Source organism: Chiloscyllium plagiosum, chromosome 8, assembly GCF_004010195.1.
Source record: "Chiloscyllium plagiosum isolate BGI_BamShark_2017 chromosome 8, ASM401019v2, whole genome shotgun sequence".
NCBI lineage: Eukaryota > Metazoa > Chordata > Chondrichthyes > Orectolobiformes > Hemiscylliidae > Chiloscyllium > Chiloscyllium plagiosum.
The window spans coordinates 33,392,393-33,399,969 of record NC_057717.1 but is presented as its reverse complement, the minus strand read 5'-3'; positions in this window follow the sequence as shown (position 1 = coordinate 33,399,969).

Here is a 7,577-nt window from a genome sequence, read left to right as displayed (position 1 = left end):
CAGATTCAAGTTCTAAATTGGGGCGAGGCGAATTTTGTTGGAATTAGACAGGGACTTGCAAAGGTTTATTGCAGTAGCTTGTTTCCAGGAAAAAAGGATCTCTGGTAAGTGGGAGGACTTTTAAAGTGAGATAGCTCGAGTTCAAAGTCTATATGTTCCTGTGAGGGTGAAGGGAAAGTCAGACAGGAAGAGAGAACCCTGAATGACAAGAGATAATCAGGATCTGGCCAGCAAAAAGGAGGCGTGGCTCAGGTTCAGGCAACTGGAATCAATGGAATCTCTGGAGAGACACAAGGGATACAGGAGTTTACTGAAGAAGGAAATCAGGAGGGCGAAAAGGGGGTATGAGATAGCCTTGGCTGAGAAAAATAGGGTGAATCCAAAGATGTGCTTTCACTATAGTAAAGAAAAAGAACGACTACAGAGAAAATAGGACGCCTTAAAATCCAAAGTGGGCATTCATGTGTAAAACCACAACAGATGGGCGAGGGCCTCAAATTCCCCTCTGTGTTTACCATGAAGAAAGACGTGAAGATCTGTGACATTTGGGTGGTTTAGTTGTCATATCTTGGTATGGTTTATATCACAATAGAGGTGCTGTTGGACATATCAGAATGCATAAAGTCAGGTAAATCTCTTGGTCCTGACCAGATATATCCAAGAGCACTGCAAGAGGGGAAAGAAGACAGTTCAGGGGCCAAGGTTCTGGAAGACTGGGCAGTAGCAAATGTTGTGCCCTTATTCAAGAAGGTCTGCAAAGAAAAGGCTGGGAAATATAGACCAGTAAGCTTCACATCTGTTTTCGGTAAACCACTTGAGAAGGTTCTGAGCGATAAGATATGCATGCATTTGGAATGAAAGAGTTTGACTTGGAACAGTCAGCATAGCTTCGTGCATGGCAGATCATGCCTTACAAATTTTGTTCAGTTTTTTGAGGAAGTGACCAGGAAGGTTGACGAAGTCAGGGTGGTGGACATACTTTATATGGATTTCAGTAAAGCCTTTGATAAGGTTCGAGATGGTAGGCTGGTCGAGAAGGTTAGATCGCATGGACTCCAAAGTAATCTGGCAAATTCGCAACACAGTTGGCTTGGCGTTAGGAAGCAAATGGCTCTAGTGGAGGTATGCTTGTCGGATTGGAGGCCTGTGACTAGAGGAATGTCTCAGGGGTCGGTGCTGGGTACTTTGCTGTTTGTTATCTATATCAACGATTTGGCCGAGAATGCACACCGCAACGTTAATAAGTTTGCAGAAGACACTAAAATAGGAGGGATCCAATGAGGAACATTACCAGAAATTGCAGCAGTACCTTGATTGGCAGCGGAAGTGGGCTGAGAAATAGCATGTGGAGTTTAACATAGAAAAGGGTGACGTCTTGCATTTTGGAAAGTCAAATCCAGGTAGAATTTTAATGATGAATGAGAGGGCCTTAATGAGTGTAGTGGAACAAAGGACATGAGAGATCAGGTGCACGGTTGTCTGAAATTTGAGTCATAGATACACAGGACAGTGAAGAAGGCTATTGGCACACAGGCCTTCATCAGGGCATTGAGTATAGAAGTTGGGTGTGACGCTATGTTGCAGTTTTACAGGATGTTGGTAAGGCTGCAGTTGGAGTATTGGGTTCAGTTTTGCTTTCCTTGCTCTAGAAAGGTTATTATTGAATAAGAAAGAGTGTAGAAGAAATTTCATAGTATGTTTCCTGGGCTAAAGGGTTTAAGTTATAGGGAGCAGTTGGACAGGTTAGAATTTATTTTATTACAGCCTAGGAAACTGAGAGGGTACTTTTCGAAGTGTAGATAGTTTGTGAGAAGATTTGTAGCTCGGGTGTTCGTTGTTGTAGTTTTGTTCGCCGAGCTGGGAATTTGTGTAGCAGAATTTCAGTGGACAGCTGGAACTGGCAACCGGAAGCAGTAGATACAAACCACGATAAATGCCGGAGGAAACATCACAGGTGCGCTTCACAGGAGGCTCCCAAGCACAGAGGATGTCACCTAGACAGGGGACGAAACGTCTGCCACACAAATTCCCAACTTGGCGAACAGAACCACAATAAGAAGTGAAGATCTTATCAAATTATGAGAGACGTGCATAAGGGTGAATACTTCATTTTTTTCGCAAGGTTGTGGAATCGAGGACTTAAAGGACATCCGTTAATGCTTTGAGAGGAATAATATAAAAATTAACCCTTAAGGGCAACTTGTTTACACAGAGTATGATACACATATGGACTGAGCTGCCAGTGGAAATGGTTGAGGTGGGTACAATAACAACATTTAAAAGGCATTTGGACAAATACACAGATAGGAAAAGATTAAAGGGTACAGAGCAAGGGCAGAGAAATTGGATGAGTGTGGATGGACATTTTGTTCGGCATGGAACAGCTGGGCAGAAGGGCCTGTTTCTGTCTGTAGAACCGTATGATTGTAAATACGTGTACTTTGGGATAGAGGCAGGGAGGGGGAGACTGAGAAAAAAAATGTCATGGAAAGATGTGTTCACTGTTTCCAGAATGCTGAAATGAAGACATTTCGACAGTATCATGCAAGCCGGGTCAGTATTATGAAGAATTATGAGTGAATGGTATATTAGTACGAGTTCAGGCAATAGAGAGTTTTGAATGAGCATTTGTCCTGCAGCTTTGTAACTGGGAGGGAGGATTGCAGAGTCTTCAACACTTTGAGCTGTATAAAACTGTAATTTGTCTCAGTTTCATTTTCGTTGAATGTGACAGAGGGATTGTCTTTACGAAGCTGGGCTAGTTTCCTGGTGCTGTCTTGTCGAACTCACCTCATTAGCTACCCACTCCACCCCATGGTGTCCCGCTCATTCAATACCAGCCCAATTCTCCCACCCATCATGATTGACCAGATGGCACTCCGGCACTTTTACCCCAGTTTTCATCAAGTGCCTGTTCGAGGGCATTTCCCATGGAACGCACTCTCCTAACAATATATTCCATCTGCTTTATACTTTCATACGACAGTCAGCATGCTTTACACAGACCAAACAAAAACATCTACATTTATTTTATGGTTATGGATTCCCATCACACTTAGTAATACTTCTTATTTCACTTGACCCACCTTAATAATATTAAATCAAAGACAGCTTCTAAACACGTCTTGTTATAAAATACAATTTCGAGCAGAGAACGATTTTACCCTCAGCCGTTATCTGAATTGTACCATTTTCCTTATTATGCATGTTTCTCTTGCCCTTTGCTTGTGACTGTTTCTGTCTGTGACAGTTGCTCTGTCTCCCACTCAATTAGTTGGACGGCTGGTTTGTGATGTAGAGGGAGGCCAACAGCGCATGTTCAGTTCCTCACACTGACAGAGGTTACGATGAAGGGGACGCTTTTTCATCCCCAACCTCACCCCATCACCCAAGATGTGGTGACGCTCAGGTTAAACCAGCATGAGTGGTCCCTCGAAAGAGAGTTCTTTGGGACTCTATTCTTTCAATGTTAGCATTTTATTTTTTAAAAAAGAAGTAATTTTATTGAAAAGAGATTTCTAATACTATAATAACCCAATAACAACACAACTCAAATAACTGAACAGAATTACACTCATGTGCATGTACATATAAAAAAAAGTTAAAAACACTAAATGGACAGAAGAAAAACAAAAATAAACAATAAATAATGAATCAATAGTACAGCTCATCATAACAAAACGATAGCTATCGTTCTTCAAGAGCATTAACTGATACACATTTTTATGTTCATAATTGTTTCTTGCTGGATATTAGATTCATTAGACAATATCGTCATGGCTATATAAAAGCCCTTCTTAATGTGACAGATAAACCTGCATCGTGGTAATCCAAAAAGGGCTGCCATGTCTTATATAAATCTCTGTTTTTGTGATGCACCATGCTAGTGAGAAAGTCCAAAGGGATATTCTCCATGAAGAACTTACGACGACCCAACAGACCCGAGGTTTTCAGACATCCAACACAACAGAACATGTTTCGTAGCACAGAAAGTAAGGATATATTTTTTCCTCCTGTGCATCTGCGTAAGGTACCCTGAGCAGACCCAGGAAAAGAAAAAACAGGTCCATCTCCAATTCAGTCCCCAATACGTACTCTATCACAGCTACCACAGTGCTCCAATATATATGAAGCCTGCAGCATGACAACTAGCAATGAGAAAGAGTGCCTGTAGTCATTCTGCATTTACGACATGCTGAAGATAATCCCACTTCGCATTTGGAGAGACAATCTGGGGTCAGATAGACCCTGTGAAGAATTTCCAACTGCATGGAATGGGTCCTATTACAGATCAAAATCCTTCGAGCATTTTCACAAATGTCCTCCCATCTCTCCGAGATGTTCTGAACGCCCAACTCTCTCTCTCCCAGACATCACAAAGCTGCACAGTCTCGTCTGAGGGGACACACTCCAACTAATGATAAAGGTTACTGACAGAGAGTGTGTTCTAAGCAATCAGCACCCACTTCTCTGTATCGGATCTGTGTGAGTCTGGTAAAGGTGTATTTTTATTAAATCAAATCTCTGATCTGAACAAACAAAAACGAAGAGGCCTCGACTAGGTAGGCGATACTTATGAGTTATTTGATTAAATCATGTCATTCTTTCTCCCTCAAATAACACGTGGTAGCTCAGTAGTTAGCACTGCGGCCTCACGGCACCAGGATGCAAAGATGGGCAGGTTAGATGAATTGGCTATTGATAAATCACCCAAAGTGTTCAGGGATATGTAGGTTGGAGCATTAGTCAGGGTAAATATAGGATGGCAGGGAATGTGTCTGGGTGGGTCGAAGTCGACTTGTTGGGTCCAAGGGCTTGTTTTCACACTGTAGGGATTCTATTAATTCTAAATCACTCAAGCAAGTTACACCCCTGGCTTCACATAGTTTAAACATGGAATCCATTATCCCCAGTTGACAACTCATTGTACCAATTGTCGGGAGAAACAGAATAGTTTTGGCTGAATTGCCCTCGAACTGACGCATTGTCATTCATCCTTTAACTTTATTGATAATTATTGGGTTATGAGAATACTCCATAAATGTTGTCATTTTGTCTAAGAACAACAGACTAATAAGGGTTCACTTTGTCTGAGTGGGTTCAATATCTAACAGTATTGACACCGAGTCCTCAGTTGCCCAGACACGAACATAGGATAATAAAAAACTTAATTGATAGTTTTTAATCTGGGAGATCTACTCCCCACACTCTGTGGGGTAGTTGCAATTTGGTTAGCTTGATAAAGAGTCGCTTATGGTGCCAAATAAAAGAGCTAAATCAGCCATTAAGTCTCCTAAATATCTGGCTGGGAAACATAAAAAGAAGCATTCACACGGGGTATAGCAAATAAGGAAGGACATTCATTTGAAGAACAGCTGTCCGACCGAGCCAGGATATTGGAAGTGCCTTCCATTTTTGAAGGTCTTGTTTAATTTTGTCAAACAATTGGACATTGTTCACGTTAAATAAATGATCAAAGACGGATGTAATGAATATACTAAAATAGGGAAACCACCCCCTTGACCATTTAAAAGGAAACCAGGATTTGCTTTAAACATCAGGTACTTCCCTAATACCTCCCATAGGGATGGCCACAAACTTTGCAAAATTAATCTTATAGCCCGAAAATGTGATAAGCGAATTAATGCATTGCATCACGTGAGCTGCCGAAACTGTGGGATTTGACAAAAACATAAGACCGTCATCTGCATACAATGTAATCTTATTTACTTCTATCTTAATTCAGGGGCAGCAATGTTGGGATAATATTCCCAATTGTACAGGATGCCACCGTATCTAAGATTGTTGCAGGGATGGGGAAGAGATAAACCCTCCCGTGCCATTTCTGCGGGTTAAAGGAGAAAATAAAATCCCTACTTGTGTGGTAGATCTGCCTCCAGACATCTAGTTCTGCACACACATCCACTAATTGCTTATATTATAACGAGGGTACTGGGGGACATTTGGACAGTCTGTCCACGGTGGGTCCATAAGACAGTTGAAATCTCCTTCTACAATAATCTGCCACTATGCACGATAGCTTACTTTGGAAAATGCATCTACCAGGATTTTAAGAGGGTGCACCGGAGGGCAATAAACATTCAAAATACTGTAATGTTTCCCATAGTTCAAGACTTTAGGGATGATGATCCTTCCGTGAGTGTCTAATACAATCTAGAAATTTACATGGAAGATTTTTCTTCACTAGTATGGCTTCTCCCCTACTCCTAGTATTAAAAGACGAGAAATAAATCCGATCAAACCCACCCTGCTGTAACGTCAAATGTTCCTTGTCATCAAGGTGCATCTCCTGCACTAGGACAACATCCACCCTCTCTTTTTGAAGATTAGAAAGTACATTTTTCCACTTGACTGGCAGATGGCTCCCCTTAATGTTCCAGGTACAACATTTAAGCATATCATTATCCAAAACACACTGTATCAAAATTTCAACTCTAGAGTTTCACATCGAATTACACATCAGTGATCATTAATGAAAAAAAAGACTTATTGAGCCGAAAAACTTTACAAACTAAAACTACTACAACTAACAAGCTCTCAAAACTTTCCAAAGCTAAACACATAAAAAAACCAAAGAACGAAATAAAATCCAAAATGCCAATGACATTCGATTGGGGAATTTACCCCCCACCGCCCACTGGGTATGCTTACATATTTCAAAACTTTATCCTATGCCTGCTACCAATATGGAATCCTGGGCAATTAACAACAAAAATCGGGCTTGAACTGCCCTGCGGTCGGCACTTAGTTATCACAACTACCTTTGTAACTCCCTCCAACTTGAGCTTCACCCCAGACACAAGCAAAGAAAGAAAAAAGTAGTAATACTAATGAAGAAGTTAAAAATGAGTATTCAACCCAGTCCCGGCGATAATTTAACACTAGTTAATAGTAGAAAAATCCAACAAAATTTCTTTAAGAGAGAAACATGAATACCTAAATATCCAGCTTACTTTAAAATGTCCACAAAATATTTGCTTTCTCTGGAGAGTCAGACGGATTCACAGATCTATTCAAAGCAATACGGAACACCAGTGGGAACCGTAAGGAATACTGAATCCAGAGTTCCCTTACTCTTCTCTTGATATCATCAAAAGATTTTCTTTCCTGAATCACCGCCACTGAAAAGTCCTGAAAGAACATAATCCTGGAGCTCTTGTGAATTAAAACCATCGGATCTTTCCCTGGGTTCTGAAAGCTTCCACCAGTCTTTGTTTGTTTCTATAACTATGTAATCGTGCATGAACAGGATGAAGGCGTTGGTCTGAGTCTGACTTCCGCGCCGTAACCCGATGAACTGTCTCACTCTTCACCTGTCCCTCGTCAGTTTCGAAGTGAAGGGATTGCTGCAGCCAGTTCTTGAAAAAGTTCACCCGCTAATCACCTTCTGTCCGCTCCAGCAAACCGACGATGTAAATGTTCTTCATCTTCCCTCTGTTGTCGAGGTCGTCATCTTGTTCATTTAAGGTGCAGATCTGTTTGTCCAGACCGATGATCCTCTCCCGACAGGAATCGAACACGGGCTCTGTCGCTGCAGTTCGGCCCTTGGCATCGTC